Source organism: Buteo buteo, chromosome 20 (assembly GCF_964188355.1).
Source record: "Buteo buteo chromosome 20, bButBut1.hap1.1, whole genome shotgun sequence".
Classification (NCBI taxonomy): Eukaryota; Metazoa; Chordata; class Aves; order Accipitriformes; family Accipitridae; genus Buteo; species Buteo buteo.
In genome coordinates this window covers 8,075,930-8,092,917 of record NC_134190.1, presented here as the reverse complement: position 1 = coordinate 8,092,917, position 16,988 = coordinate 8,075,930, and the positions used below count along the sequence as shown (strand labels likewise).

The window sequence follows — 16,988 nt, the reverse complement described above, 5'->3', positions numbered from 1 at the left end:
AGGAAAGGGGGGGAGAATTGAGAGGGGAAGGTGGAGGGTGGGACTGGAGAGAGTGGAGGGAGCCAAAGAGGTTGTGAGAAGGGAGAAGGACTGGGGAAAGGTGCAGAAAATAGGTAGTCAGAAAGGGACAAGGGCTAGCTTCTCTGTGTAAGTTGTCTGGTGATTTGGGTGGGAGGAAGGCAAGAGGTAGCACAGGTTTTTATGTGCCAGGGTGGACCGAAGGCTCTAGAAACTCTCAGTACAGCCAGTGCCATCCCACAAACCTGCCATTTGCATGTCTGCCTTTCCTGTCTGCACATCAGCTCAGTCTGGGCAGACCCTCTCTTCCAGGGCCATTTGCCTTAGCAGCAGGTGACATTGAGGCCTTTCTAGGAAAGAAATAAGGTTGTCTTATTTGCGGTGGCTTAATTTGCAAAGAAAGTACATACGACTCTGAGATGAGATGTAGCATGCTGGAGCCCATCTTTATAGGCAGTAACGATGCTCCTCTCAAGCACAGGACACACTCAGTTTTCCTGTTGGAAAAAAACCCAGCTCAGTTGCCCAGAGCTGGTTCCAGCTGATGAATAGTGTGGAAAAGTGGTGAATCAGGCTTCAAGCTCAGCTCCAGTGCTGGCAGGGGCAGCGCTGCCGGCGTCCAATTTACTAGCCAAAGTTTAGCCATCATTTTGCCTTGTAACTGACCATAAATTTCACACATTTGAAACATCATTTGTATTACAGCCAAGTAGAATTAATTTTGAGCACAGTGGAGGCTGTGTTTTTAATAAAAGGTCATGTTTATAAGTAATCAAGTAACACACACATAGTGGTGGCTCCTACTGGAAGGACGGAAACAGCAAATTATTGTTGTAGTCATAAGGAAGGTCATCAGGCAATTCGGTGTTTAGTAACAGCATAGATAAGGCCTGATCCTGTAGGGTGCTGGATGCTCTCAGCTCCTTTTGATTTTTGACCAGTTTTTGAGGTACCCCAGCACCGCACAGAGTTGAGACCCTGAAATATTAAGCAAAGAGCAGAGTGTAGGAAATAAAGTACAAGAACAACTTGCTTGTTCTTAGTAATAGCTTTTGTTGCCCAAAAACTTGGGTATATTTATTTCTTGTTTGTGATATCCAGTTATAATAACTCCAGTGGTGGTCTCTGGTTTTATTGAATTTATAATATGTGCTGGCTTTGGATGTGCAGTTTCCAAGTCTTCTGCTGATATGAACCAGAATTTGTGCTCTGCTTGGTTCATGCTATGTCTTCTGTCACTGCAGTGCCTATATAAGCACGGTTGATGGTATGTAGTAGCTTGGAGTGAGAGGCTAAGATAAAACCCCAGCTGTTTCTGAAGATACCGCCTGCTGCTATCAAGAGGTTTGGGTTAGCAATTTTAAGTGTTACAAGGACCTGTAGGACCTATGTTTTTGAACTGCTTTCCTGAAGAGAGGGTGGAAATGTACATGCCTGGCTATTTTAGGAATTGTTCTTTCTTGAGTGTGCTTATAGTTTATGAAATGTGAGCCCAGGGAATATGGATAATAAAGCTGAATTATTGTCCTTGAGTGTTTGTAGATTAAGGATACTGTGCATGAGTGAGTCGTGGCAAAAACTGAATTAGGTTTAAAATATCAGCAACAACAGAGAAAGGATTGCCCAACCAAGTGTCAGTCATGTCATTATAATTCTTAAGGGATTTGGGTACAGCTTAAGATTTGCCTTCTTCACTGACATGGACACAACACACCAGGGAGGCAGTGGGCTCGCTCAAGTCACCAGCCAGCTTCTGCGATGCCTCCTGCTGACCAGTCCATGAAGAAATAGCTATCTGCCAAACAAGCTGTGTGTTTTATTTCAAAGGCCCGGTGGGCCCAACCCTTCCTGCCCAGCAGCCAGGGCAGGCTCCATTCCTGCTTGGTGCCTGGCCTGGGAAGAGATTGCTTGCTGGCCCACGAGAGTGGTTCTTTGTAATTGGTTTGCAGGGAATGCTATGCGAGAGGATCTGGCCTTTTTTTTAATTGTTTGTTTTATTAAAGTTTGTTTATTAAAGTAAATGCTGGTCACAATGGAAACATGTTTTTTGAAGCCTGTGTATTGCCAAGAGAGCAGGGTAGAGCACTGGTCAGGTTATTGCTTCCCCAGAATCAGAAGTACACATGCAGCTCTGCAGGCCCCATGGGCGGTGTCCCAGCCTCTCCTCTCCTCCCTCTTCCAGCTGAGCTCTGCCAGATCTGCTGTAGTGATGGCTCCCCACGGCTCTACAGGCAGGATGGTGAGATGGGACTCGCTCCGCCTGTGGCGTCTCCAAAAAACAAAGGTTAGATCTATATTGCAGGCTGCAGGGGCACCCAAGCTAGCTTTGAACAAGCCAATTTTAGTACCTTTGGCAGTCTAGCTGACGTAGAGGGGTCTGGATGTGCTCATTTATCCCACTGAAAAGTATGATTGTTTGCCCTTAGATTACTTCTCTGCTAAATTAGGGCAGAAATCCAAGCCTGGCTCTAGTACCCAAGGCAGTTTAGCCAGCTTTGCAGCATACGTGTACCCAGTCAGTTGTGTTCATTAATTAAAAAGTTTTAAAACTGCCAGTGTTGCCTGTAAATTAAAAATAATGCTTGTCATATTGAGTTCCTATACCATTCTCCCATCAGTTGACAGGAGAACATGATGCCTGCAGCTGTCATGAAAAGTGTGGGCAACAGCCCTAGTAGCCCTTTCTAGTAAGTTAGTGCCTGGTAATTTACGTATTTGTAACATAAACCATAATATGTCATCTTGCCTATCCAGGCCATGAGATAGCTCATCTTGTGAACCAGGGAAAATGAATTTTAAAACCAAGATAATCTTGTTTAGAATTTATGGCTTTTTGGAACTGGAGCATCTCATCACTATATAATTATATGTTTGTATGTTGTAGTTTCCCTGCATGGAGTGTAACACAAATAATCTCAGGCTTTCTTAGCAAACAGTCCAGGACGAGGGAATTGTGTGGATGAGGAAACAGCGTGGGAACACACTTACTTACCAGTGAGTCAAAGACTGAAATTCCCTCTATAACCAGGAAAACTGTCTGGCAAGTTACATGCTCAGAGCTGCAGTGGTTTGTGTTTGTTGAAACACTTCTCAGTGAGACTGGTGTTATTCAGTCTCATGGCTAGGACTGGCTTTGGACAGCTGAGTGAAACAAATGTTCCTAGGGAGAAGCATGAACTGAAGGCGTGAGGTTAAAACAAAATATCCTTTGCTGGCCTGGGGAGAGGGTAGCCGAGTGGTGATTTTTAAATTTTGCTTGTGAGATCAGTGTTATAAGCCTTGAGCAATGTGTAGTTAGGTCTGTGTCTACAGGGATGAGTGTGTGTAGGTGCCAGTGTCCTTGTAGCCATAGCAGGGATTTCTGGTTGGTTTGTGACTTGGCTCAGTCTTGAAGTAGACACCCTTTGAACTGTTCTTTTTTCTGTAGCTCTCTGTATTCCACTCTTGCTGGAGACCCAGACTTGGCAGCTCGCTGTGATCCAGCTGGATGAACTGAGATTTCTGAGGGGAAGATTTAGGATGGACTTTTCTACTTAGGAGAATTCATCAGTGTCCCGTTGCTCATTGTCCTGCGTGCTGCAGGCTGCTACGCTGAAGAAATGTTCTTGCAGGGCTCTTCCATTGCCAATCCTCAGATCGCAGGTGGGAGTCTCCACCAACTGTGGGGTCCACCATCAGCCAGGGGCTTCACAGTGCCCAGGGTTCAGGTGTTTCCTCCTCAGCCTTTTGTGTTGCCAGTGGAGGGAGAATTCCTCACCCCTTTTGTGGCAGATGTGTTTTGGGACAGTAAGGATGTGCGAGATAAACAGGATGGGTTGCTAAGCAATTCTGTGTTGGGCGATTGTCACCACATCAACTGACTGAGAATGGCCAGTAGCTGAAGACTGCTGTCTGTCACCACCTGCCCTTTGCCACCCATGGGTTTCTGGCTTGCCTTTTTCTATCTTGCTTCCAGTCTGCCCACTTAAAGAAAAACCTATCTGAAGAGACCTGCACTACTGGTTATTTGATGCAGATTTTGCTAAAATGCACTGACACATACATGTAGTTCTGGCTGGTGGTAGTTGTGCATGAATAAACATAACCACCCGTGGCTGTGATGTGGTATCAAGCTACTGTAGATGTAAAGCATGCTTTTTAATAACTGTGTATGGTGAAATGGTTATAAATGCATGACTATGCAGTGTAGACAGGGACTGATATATCACTCATTTGTACATTTGTAATTAATTGTAAGAACAAGATTGTTCTTTGCATGTGTTCTTTCTTTGCTGCCAAGCGCGACAGAGAACTATAACGATCTTATACCTTAAGCTTGTAATAAAACATTGTTGGTAACCTAGCAAAGAAATTTCTTAATTAAGTTTGCTACACAAAATCCCATAATGCTTTCTAAGATTTCTTTTTTTTTGCTAGGACTCCTTAATGACTTTTACCTCTGAATATAATCAAAAACAAAATTTCTGATGTTTAAGAAACATTTCTGCATATTTTTTCCATCTGGATATAATGGAGCATAATTTAAGACTATGGGCAGAGGAGGGGGTAAATGATGCATGTAATGATTGTTTTAACATTTACAAGAAAATAATTTATTTAAATTGGATTAAGCCTTAATATTATCACACTTTTCTACCTGATTTAACATGGGAGTTGGGGGGGGCGGGAGAAGGCGATTTCATGGTGAAGTGTTTTAAGTATTTAATATTTTCTTTTCTTTTTGATCATCCAGGCATCCTGCCCCACAGCCATGTAAATTTTCCTTCATACAAATGTTCATTGCTGTCTTTTACATTCCTCTGCTGACAGTGAAGAGGTCATGCTAAATCAAACTGATGGAGAAACTGGACATAATCTTTACCAAGGATGCCCAAATTAATTCTACCAAAACAAGAGGTGGGAGAACAGCAAAGAATAATTTGCTTTTGTATATTACTGTTTTTAAGTACTCCATGTTGGTATCTCTGGTATACATATGCAGAGTGAGCCAAAGAAGTAAGTACCTGCTTAGGACATGAGACCTCAGGGGCTTGTGGCTTTTTTCTATCCCCAGCAGTTTTCCTACCAGCCTAATTATTTCTGCTGAGAATGGGTCTCCAAGTCCAAACTTTATCATCTTCATCTAATTCTTTTCCCTGCTCCAGGAGAGGAATCAAGTGTGATAAATTCTGTATCCCAGCTTTGAGTCTACTGATTGAAGTGTTTTGTTTATAATAGATGCTGTTTTGATGAGAAGAAAAAACCCTCCTACAGCCAAAGGAGCTCCATTAGTGGCAGAACCAGCAAAGTCTGGTTTTCCATAGGTCAATGTCTCATGGTTTCATAGTGAATTACAATTGTCTCTTTTTGTCCTACAGTGGGGTCATTTGTTAGGTCTCTCCCATGTGGATTCTTTAATGTTTCATAAAGTTTAAATTCACGTTGCAGCTTTTTTTTTTTTTTTTTTTTTTTTTTTTTTCAGTTAGGACACATTTAGAATCTCTTTCTTCTCCTAGCTATTTATTTTTTACAAAGAATGCGGGAATTTGAGACCTCTGTATCTTTACTGCATTTTGTTGAAATAGAAAAAAAATTAACTAGAAACACAGTCTGTGACTACACAAACTTCAGTGTCCTAACAAACCAAGCAAAAATGGTAGCATTTGCTAAGTACATTGCCTGGTTTGGGTCTGTATTTAAGTTCATACCTTCTGGGAGAAGTAAGTTTGGATTACTAGTTAGTCCTGTTCATCCAGTAGAGCTACTGTCATCAATGGAAGATGTTCTGGCTTTATGAAGCATCAAAGAACAATTATGTAAATTCCTATTAAAATGACAAATTTCCCTCCAGTCCCATTTCCATTACAGTCAATTGTAAGTCACTCATCACCTTCAAGAGGAGCTAGATTTACTTTTACAACTGTTATCAGTACTCAGAGGTTGGGGCAGGCTTATTGTCACTAACATGCTGTTAATCACTGCTGTGTAAACCAGAAAAGATTTCTTCCCAATTCCAGTTTCAGTTCACAAAACTGGGGGGGTGGGGTGTGTGAAATCTCATATTTGTAAATTGAGCCATTTACCTCTGTGTATTATGGTGATATAACACACATGGAATTCCATGATACCTTTTTTTCTGTAATGAATTCACTTTTAAAACTTAAAAGTACACTTCAGATAAATGGAAGGTTAAATTCTAAACACATTCTTAGTGTGTGCATAAGCTTCTGTTTACTTGGGCAGTATAATATCAGTAGAGTACTTCTCACTTTAAAGTTTATGAATTTTTTTTTCTCCTCCTTAATTCTTTGAGGTGTCAGTACTGAGAAAGATGAATCATTTATTAGTGGGAGGCCTGACACATGATGAAATCACTATCTGACACTTCAATGACTTCCAGTGTTGTTCTGTGAACATTCAGCAAAGTGCAGATGATGTGATGTTGCAGTTCTGTGGGTAGTGTTTTCTTTTTTTTTTTTTTTTTTTTTTTTTTTTTGCAAATGGATGAAATGCTTTATCATCATAGTGTGTGAGAACTTCCCCATTTGGTATGAATAGCCTTTGCCTATTATTAAGAGTGATTCAGAAGCTCTGATGTAGGGAAAAAATAGAACACATCTGCAACTGGCAGAGAATATCTTCATATTTCTTCTGAGAATCAGTGAAAAAGCAGAACTCAATCCACTTTTTTTGGGGGAGGTGGGGTGGAGTGGGGAGTGGTGGTGGAAAGGGATAACATTCTTGACTTGAGTGTTAATACTGTTTGGAGCATTATCCTTATAACAGAGCCTGCAAATCTCCATTATGTTACAAATGAAGTAAGTGCACCTAAGGGGCAGTTCTGTGCTGGCCACTGGATTACACCCTGAACAGGGCAGTGGTCTCAACCCAAAGACATTTGGGGTATAAATTGGCACCTGACAATAAAGCAATTGGCAATAAACAGCTGGCTGTTTGACAATAAGCTGAACAGTTTTTTACTTACTTTAAAAAAAGTAATTTTAGTTCTAGTGTCGTCTTCACTCCAGTAAGCAGTTCTGCAAGCATATAGGTTAGACATTTTGCTTTACTGAACTTACCCCTGACTACATCTTTCTCTCTTCCTTCTCCTTCGCTTCCCAATATAAATGTTTTCAATTTGCTTACCTCCCCACCCAGCAAACGTTGCAGTAGTTTCAAGCTGTTAAGATATTTCCCTGCCTCACACAATTTCAAATCTGAGCAATGTTACTCCTGCTCCTTTCCCAAGCCACATCACTCAACCATTCAGGTGTGCTGCTGTAAGTGAAATGTCACAGGCTGGGAACTTGTAGGTATAGACATGCTTCCCAGTACTAAGCCTGGCATTTAAAAGGTGGCTTCAGGGTTTTCTTCTAACTTAACTGGTTTCTCCCTTTGTTTCCTCAGAAGTTCAAGTGCTTTTTCCAGTGAATCCAGTCTTTCCTCTCTCATTCCTTGAACTTACAGTTTGGTTTTTTTCTGGATTGCTTTATATAGTCCTCATCACTCTGCTGTCTGAGCATCTCAGGTTCCTAATGTGTCTATCATCATAATACTTTGCAGAATGTACTCTTCACAGATGTATGTGGGTCCAGCAGAGCTAAATACTTGTGGAACTAAGGTGGTACAGGAAGACTGTGGAAGACCTGGTAATTAAACCCACCTTTCAAGTAAAGACACAAGGTATATCTTGTGGGATGTTCTCCCTCTCTAGTGGCTAATTTGCATATCCTTGATTTTGCCCTCGAGAGTTTTGGCTCTAAACTATTCCACAGCTACTACTGGAAAGAAGCAGGTGACCTTTGGAAGTAGTGAAACTCTCTTAATTACATGTTAGCTGTTTGATATTGTGTGTTCCTCTCCATCTTTGTGCCAGCATGCACACATCAGATGTGATGATGTGTGCAAACAAGTCAGCAAGTACCAAACCTACTCAGGATCTGATGAAAAACCTGATAAACTTCGGAAAGGGCGAGAAATTATGTCAATTTCCAGTCCAGATAGATGTATCCCTTCCTTTACTATCTTTCCTTGACATCTCTTTACGTTCAAATAATCTGTCATATTGGGCTTGGATCCTGGTAGTTCATCACAGCTTCCCAGAGTACCCTGGCTGTTGTGGGATGCTTGGCAGCTTGGCTTTGCCCCTGAGAGGGAGCTTCCCCCAGCTCAACGTGGAGGACTGCTCATCAATGCCTGTCCTGCCACAAGAATGGAGAAACTCCCTGTAGACTTCACGAATCACATGAGGCCATTTCCACAAAACCCTGTATTCAGGTGTGTCTGAGGAAAGGGCTACTGATACCAAGGGGAGGCTGCCCACCCCTTCTATCTGATGAGGAAGCTCTTTTTAGGACCACTCCCAAACTTGAGCTAGGCAGAAAGAGCTAGATCAGCACAAGCAGTTTAAATAGCAGGCGTTGGCTAGCCCAGCCTGTAGCGCGGTTCCAAGATGGTTTAAGCTGATCCAAACCAGAGCTGTTGCAGCCTGGCTTTGCATCATGAATATCCCCACCCCATCTCTTGCACCAGCGCTGGTGCTTGTTTGACTCCACAGGGAGCTGAACTGGCAGGGAAGTGTTATGGTTTTTCAATTTAGTTCTGTCTTTTCTGAACCAGTTCAGTGTGGGACTAGACAAGCATCCTTGCTGGCACGGGAAAGGGCAGCAGCTGGGGATGGAGGGACTGCAGCAGCCCCAGTTTAGATCGGATTAGACTGTCATGGAACCACGGTCTCATTTGGAGTACGCACATGAGCATCTCTGGGAGATTTGAGGGGACAATTCCCCCAGGCAGGAGGAGGGGCATTGCCTTAGTAATCTCTCCCTGTAGCACAGCTGATCCAAAGAGAGTATTTGTCTGCAGTCTAAAATAAATTATAGAAGGAGTCTCCGAACACATTTAAAAGACCTAAAAGTTTGCTGTCATTGTTCTGTAAAACAAGTTAATTCAACATAGGCTTAAAAGATGTTTCTTTTGCTTCCATCCCTCCCCCTGGCAGCCTGTCCCATCCTCTTTTTGCAAGCCATGAGATATCCTCCTGCCCTGGCCCTATTAGGTCATGGTATGATGGGCACCCTGCCAAATGAAGCTGATCTTATAAGCTGCTACTGCCCTGGTTGTTGCTGGGACTGTTTGCATGATTTTTAATTCACTTCTGTGGTGCCCTCATTTTTTTTTTCCTGCCCGAGCTTGAAGTGGGAGTGTGTTTAGCTGTGAACTACACTGCTGCAAATTCATGGTCTATTAGCACCTTTTCAAAGCTCCTCTCTCTGTTCTCTGAAGAATTAGAACACAGCTATAAAATATCTCTCAAGGCTATTGCAGAGTGTCATTGTTTTGGGCTTTGTTTTTAAAATTGTTGCTAAGATAGGTTTGTTTGTGTGCTTGCTTGCTTTCTCCATGCTGTATTTAGATTTGAAAACAACAGCATCAGTAATAAGATACTGATGAACCTAAGGTAGATGTGACAGCGTTATGTGGATAGTGCATATACAATTTGTCAAAGCAGACGAAATAACCCCACCTTGGGCAATTTAAAAAAAAAATACACTACAGTACTTGTCAGGTCTGGGTGACTACTCCATAAACATATTACCTGCTGGCATACAAATATCACTTTGTATAAGGCAGTTACACAGTAAAAGAAACGGGAGAGGCGGGGCAAAAACACTGATCTTGCAGAGTTCTACAAAAAGCCAAGATCTCAGATAGAAAATTTTAAAATAAAAATCACCCCAATTCAGGGTTAACTACATTTATGTGTGAACTATCCACAAGTTCAAGTTTGATTTGTATTTTTATTCTGATAAAATAAGCGATATAGTAATTTTTATTGGTATATTTTGGAGAATATATCTACTGTCATCGTTAGGGATACAAAATTAGGCTAGAAATAGACTCTTTTTCATTAATGCATTGTAAAAATTTCAGAATTACTGCCACAGTTGGGATACACACTTTGGCACGAATATCCAGCAATATGAATTGACTAAGAACTTCAAAATCAAAAGCCTGAGTTACCACACAGTATCATTGTAGGTATAATTTTTATGTTAAATATATATATATTAAGGTTTTTTTCAAGATACATCCATTAATTTCTTAATTTATCTTTCATTGAAACAAGTAATGAAGGAATGATAGAGAGCAGGTGAATTGTGCTAAGATTCCACAATGGTTACCCATATATGTTTGTACATTTTTTTCCTACGATGTGAAAAAGAAAACAATGGCTTTCATGATATACTTTTGCAAAAACACCATGATAGCTTTCAGCACAACCTCTGTGTGTTTGAAATACCAGTTTGCACACATTTGCACACACATTTGTATACAGAGCTATGAAAATTACATCTTAGAAATCAAAGGGGACAGATGGAATCAAAATTATTAAAATCACAGCCAAAGCATGCAGTAAACTGTAAACCAGAGTTTGTTAACCTCTGCAATCTTAAGTGGTTTTCTTTGCTATTTCACTGTTAGTTCCCAGGCACATGGGCATGCTTAGACCATGAGTCCACCACCTCCATCATTTATACTGTAGGAGTCTCCTGTTTTTTGACTACAGAAAGCAGAATCATCTACTGGAGTGTGGGAATAATGTAGGAGCACCCTATGTTGCCCTAGATTTTGTATGTTAATTGTAGGAATATGTTGATTTAACTTCATCGAGGCCTCCTGGAAGAGGAGCCATCCATACAGCCAACCATCCAAAAAAAAAAAAAAAAAAAAAAAAAGGCATAGGAAAGCATGACTTAAGATAAGGCATTCATTTGTCATGTGAGAGTTGTTAACACAATGGCAGCAAGCCTGGCCATGAGCACCTTGTCTTTGTCTCCTGCTGAGCCTTTGGGACTCCCTTAGCCGGAGGGATAAAAGCCCAGAAACTCACAAAAACAATTGAATTTGGCAGGATTGGAAATGTTCCCTTTCATAACATGAAGTAACAAGGTTCAGGAGTATGCTCTGGGTATATGAGGAAGTTCAGCAATACTGGTTAGCCATCAAAGGATTTTACAGAGAGAGGGCTTTGTGTAGGCTGTAATTTAAATTATTTGTGTAATTTCCAATTGTTGCAGTCAATGAAGCTTTTCTTTCAAGAAGGCTGTGCATCGGTGTATACTATAACTGAGTAAGAAAAAGGAAAAACTTGGCTTTGGGGAAGGTTTTCATTCTGAGTTGGGGAAAAACACATTCTGGAATATCATTGTCTATTGTATATTCTGTAACGCTGCACCTGCTAAATACAGAACCATTTCCACACCTGGCACGCCTTATAGTTTTGATACATGAAATACAGCCTCCAGTTGCCCACCTGGCAAGATGATATGGAGCCAGAAGAACAAGGAAGCCTGGCATCCTTAGTCTCTGGCTAGAGTGTTTTGATGGGAAATCATTCTGTTAGAAAATTTCTATCTGTGCTTCTGGTTACAGAATCCAGAAACAGGACTGTAGGCTGACCAGTCAAGTTTGCTCTGCAGGACAAGAATGGCTAATGCACTGGACCTCTACATGTTACTTTTTGATGAGTAAAATTTGAGAATTGGATGGAAAGCAGATGTGTCATCCAGCAATTCTAACCAAAGTATTTTTCTTTTAATAAATGAAGTAACATCCAAATATATTCCAGAATACTTTCCTTCTCCTTCTTTTCATGGATATACCTGCTTCTGAAAAGATGTATACCTTTTTCCCTGCTTCTAATCGATTTCTGGGATGTAATTCCATATTATGGTATGCACAAGCATACAAAGAATGTTAGAAATTAGTAAGAGAAATTTCCATCACTTTTGAACAGACCTACAAAGAAGCTTTTTTTTTCTTAATAGCTTCTTATGTTTGTAATCTGAAAGTTGTGGTTCAGGGAAAGGTGCAGAGGCTCATGTTACAAAGCATCTCCTTTTTGCTGAGCAGTGTTAACAGACATTTTTGCTACCCAGTGCAAACTGACTACAGGAATTCTCCAGTGTGTTCCCATCTTCCCACATTATGGTCTCTGCCGCCTTTGCTGTCAATGCATCTAGAAATTTCTAACAGGTCAATAATCCCTGAAAGAGTACATCCATTAGGTTAAAATGAGGACTTCCTGCTATGAAACACTGGCTTTTCATTGTAATACAAAAGCAAATACGATTCTTTCTGAACAAAGTAACTTCCATTTGCCAAAGACGAGTTCTTCCATCTCCATCACAATGTTGAAACATGCCACTAAAATGAAGAGATATAGTTGATATCCCCAGAAAATATTTAGACTGAGAGAGAGAGAGAGAGGTGAGATTAAAAAGAGTCAAAGTCTTTCAGTTTAGGTTCTGCAAGTTGTTGTTGGCCATACATATGCTGTTTATTCCAGAAGGGTACAGAGAAAATCTGCCCTGTGAGACTTCCTCTATAGTGGGCAAAAGACGTTTTTGAGAACCCTTTAGAAAGCTTAGGATCAGCAGTACATACCATAAGCATAATGTGCTACAGGAAGGCAACAAGGAAAGTCAGGGCATGACTAAGTTTCTTCAGCGGCCAAGGTTCAATAAAATTCTCCAGACAGTCTTAGACAGCAGACTGTTCTGTGCCACAGAGGAAGGAAAAATGGGGTTGTGGGATGTGGCAGTCTGAAGTGAGGGATAGTTCATTGGTGATCCCAAGAGTATGCAAATGCTCTCTTAAACCAAGTTCTTTTTTTTTGTGCCTGCATCTTCATTGGCCTGGGCAATGTTGCACCCCTTTTTTGATGAGGGTGGTGGAACGGATATATTTCTGGAAAAAGCTCAGTCTGTGATCAGATTTGCTGATGCCAGTGCCTGTGTGAGGATGGCAGTGCACGCAATAACAACCATTTTGGAAAATGAGGAGGAGATACCAGAGAGATATGCAGACAAGAAGGGATTCTTGTTCTACAAGACAAAGTTTTATACACAGGGAGTAAATAAATGACTGGATGCAAAGCCTAAGCACAAAGCCACTCTTGTCACATTAAATTAAGTTGATTTTCATTTATGTCTTCAATCTAGCTATTGCTGAGCTCCAAACAGAATGCAAGAAGGATCTGGAATGTTGATCAAGCCCAAGGATAAAGCAACAAAGAAAATGGCCACCAGTTTAAATGCCATAGTTCAAATAATTGTCAATGAAATGCCCTATGTCTAAGACTTTATGCCATGGTGTTTAGCAGTTGTCTGTTCTTTGCTATTTGAAATATTTCTGTCCAAATTAATGATAGATAATTGTTTGTGGTCACACAATTATAGTCATGATTTACCAGCATTGTGTTGGTATCAAGAAAAAGTGCAAGGTGATTTGACTACTTTTGAATGAAAGTACTCTGGAAAGTTGGGATGCTTTTTAAGTTTCTAATATACTATTTCTTTCTGATGAATGACAACAGCATTTCTAACAGAAGTTTACTTCCAGAAGGCATCAACAATTGCACGACCTTATTGACAAATACAAGGATTCTGTTAATTCTCAGTGCCAGTGGCTTCAATACATTTTCCTTGGGAAAAAAATCAGCTCCAGGATAAAATGAATTTGCCTCCCAAACAATAAAATAGCTCAATTCAGGGCCTGGCTAACATAATTCTATATAGCAATTTACAATCTGTTGAATATTGGGCTGTAAATTTACTAAGAACCAGGAAGTGATTGGCTTGTAAACCTTAATAAAACAATAAAGCCTGGCTTTCTGCTAATGCGAGTTTAAAATTCTGCCCAGCTAAGCTTAGGACATACCTGAATGGGGAAGCCAACTGACACAGCTATTATGGGACAAACTACTTTACAAAACAGTCTCCTGTATGGATGCTTTATTTGAGAGTAAAGTTTAAGTCTTATAACAGTTACTGTGTTTTATGAAGTGACTAGTGATTCCAGAATAAATGCATTTTTAAAGAAACTGTAGAAGCTCATATGGTGAAGAATTTGGTAATGCCAGTCAGAGAACAGATTATATCCTGTGAGAAAGCTTAACTAGAGTTCAGGCTAACTTTCAGTAATGCATAATGTAAATCAGGTTAAAAACAAACCGAAAAACAACACCAAAAAAGGTGTAGTAAAAACTTTTCTTTATTTTGCATGATTTTTAGCAAGATAATTCCTTGTATACTTCCCATTGTTGTTAATGGGAGTTTCCTATGTGCATCAAGGGAAGAATATCCCTTTAAATGCTTGCTATTGATTTGCACTCAGAAGTCCAATTGACTGCTTTGGTGGGAGTTCCCTATGCTGATCAGTGCCAGTACCAAGTTAATAAATAATTCACTTAACAAAACTGCATTAAGATAATGCTAAAGGTTTGCAAAAACCCTGTAAAGGAAAGATTTCTCACATTCCTAACTAACTGCTTGGAGTCAGGTTTAACTTGGTGAAAGTGAATGGAGCTCCAGAAATATTGCTGCATGGTCTTCAACAGAAGTTACACACTTATTTCCTGTCTTAACTTCCCAATGAGGTAGGCGAGTAGGTGTTAATAGTTGGAATATCACCTTGTAGATTTTTTTTTCTTCTTTTTTCTTTCACGGTTGGTTGGAAGATTGAGGTTAGAAGTGATCACTAATAGTCACCTGGAGCAGGTTGCCCAGGACTCTGTCCAGAGGGCTTTTAATCTTCTTTACCCTGGAGATAGATATACATAACTGGCACTGACCTTCTGGCAAGAAAACTTTAGCATATCGATCTTTGAAGCTTATGTCCACTGCTCCCATTTTACCAGAAGACTGTTGGAACATTGCACAGGTTTCTGGAGTATGCTTTTTCATAACACTCTTTTGTCCTCCCAGGTTCTGGGTCTTACAGGTCTTGGCAAAAGGGTCCGTGCTATCACATCTGAGTACAGCTTTGAGGCCTACACTCACGTTGTTAATAACTTCACATTTTGCTAGCTGATTGTCTCTCCATTCAGAGACTCCAGAAGGAAATGAAGTGGGGAGTTAGCCTGGATGCATTTTACCTCTTAATCAAAATATCCTTGGGGATTCATTTGAGTACTGATGTGCTTAAATTGTGTCTTTTTCCTGTATTCCTTTTAGTATATTGCGACCTTTGGAGAGCCAAACACTTTTCTGAAAACCAAACACTTCTAAAGAACAAGTCATCATTTGTAAGTATGATCTTAACTAAGACTTCCCAGCTTTACCCCTTTATAGCCTGATAAATGTATATATAACATTTATTTAAACTCTCTAGAGACAGAAAAAGACAAAATCCTGCTAACCTGTCCAGGAGACTTAACTGTGCTGCTTCACTTAAACCACTCTAGTCTTGGGCAATCATCTAAATGACATGTAAATAACTGTCATCTCAGGACCTTTAGCAAGGTTCAGTGCTTTGTATTTGACTTAGTAGAAGATTTTAGTGACTAGTATGAAGTCACAGGACAGAGCCACAGATATATAGTTACACAATCAGAAGACTCTATTAAAGGCCTTTTACTTTGCTGTGAATTTACAATTTGAGAATTTCCAAGAGAGTGTATTTTCTGAGACAAATTTCATTGCCTTAGGATAGTTTTAATTTTTTTTTCTCTAATGTGATTTGTCATGGTAGAACCTAGACATTTTCCATGTGGGTTTACTCTGTGCTTTCTGTGGCCTGCAAGGAATTAGTTTTAATTAATATGACTGGCAAATGCATTGTTGAAATAGTCGTTGTGGCAGGCATGCCTTTGTGTTAACAGTTGGGTTAAACATCCCCTTTATCAGAGCTATTAGCACCTAATATTACTGTCTGATTAAAGATCATTCAGCAGATTATCCAGTCCCAATGCTTCCACAGACCCCCAGACAGGTGCTCAAATAAGAAATTATGTTAAGTAAATTAGCACTAGTATCGCATTGTTCATGGCTTTGTCTTGGCTGCAGAAAAGGAAAAAGTTATTGGGCTGTTTGGGTATTTTTTTTGTCCTTCTTAAGCAGCAGGTTAACTTGTACAATCCGTGTAGATTTACATTGCAAAAAAGGCAAGATCAGCACTAAGGCCTTTGTCCTATAGTTGACCTGACCCTCCTATCTCATCAAAAAGTACTCTGCCTTTCCTCCACCCAGGTTGGTTAGGAGGATAGGTGTGCTTTTACACTAAAAACATTATATATCTGGGTTTTTTTGACAGTGGAAGCAGCATGTAATGTAGACAGTCTATCCTGTGTCTCTAGAAATGCATTTTATTTTAAATTCATGCATTTAGACTGGGCTCATAGGTAAACTGGAAATGCGTAACTTAAGAAGGCAGGAAATCCCACAAGAGTTCACAGAGCATAGCTTCGCTGACAGTTCACTTTTTAATGGGTGAAATGAAGCCTTGACATTAATGAGCACAGGCCCCCTGACTTCAGTGGAATTTTGCATCCGTATACCAGTCAGATTTCTGGCTCAATTGTGTTGGATGGCAATTTATAGTACCTTTCATGTCCCCCTGAAAAGCTATGTGTCCTGTGTAGCCTGGGGACTGTTTCTGACAACAAGGCTGCAGAACAGAAAATAGTGGGCTGATGACAGACAAGACCCCAAAGTTTTTGTGTGCCTTGAAACAGGAGCAGTGTGTCTTGTCCCTGTTGATTTCTGTTAACTTTGAAAGGGCCAAGAGTTTAATGTAAGTAGGTGGAATGAGAACTAGTCCGTAAGTAGGGCTAGTATTACTGTAAGAACTATCAGAGCAGTGCTCATTGTAGGATAAGGAATTTTCTTGGGCATCTATGAAAGAAACACAACAAAATAAGCACTATTTATTGTTGAAGTGTTATTCTTTGTTTGCTGTTCTCTTTGGAGAGGGTGTCAAAAGGACACACTGGTGTCAAGTGGATTTGGATGTGTGCTACCTCACATTTCTTAAAAATGTGCACTAAAAAAAATCTCAGACTGTGTCTGGTTAGATGGAGGTGAGTGTTTAAGATGCCTGGGGACCATGACAAAAAAAAAGGAGCTAGCTTGGAGCTTCTAGTTCAGTCTTGCTCTAAATAGACTGCCTCTTAGGTTAGAAAGTGGTGACATGTAAAAGGAGCTTTA

At 40.4% G+C, this 16,988-nt stretch overlaps 1 long non-coding RNA gene across 6 annotated transcripts in view; it reads left to right on the top strand.

The window, feature by feature from the left end:
• The window catches only part of LOC142042349 (uncharacterized), a 37,791-nt gene that overhangs the window by 6,209 nt on the left and 14,594 nt on the right, over positions 1 to 16,988 (top strand). For 4 of the 6 annotated variants that reach the window (XR_012653719.1, XR_012653718.1, XR_012653717.1 and 1 more), the window contains exons 4-5: positions 4,751 to 4,914; positions 15,018 to 15,088. This is a non-coding gene — a long non-coding RNA (uncharacterized LOC142042349). Of the gene's footprint in view, positions 1 to 2,200; positions 2,303 to 2,902; positions 3,013 to 3,445; positions 3,661 to 4,750; positions 4,915 to 7,560; positions 7,681 to 15,017; positions 15,089 to 16,988 lie in introns of all 6 variants that reach the window. The other 2 variants (XR_012653721.1, XR_012653720.1) reach the window with 2 other exon arrangements.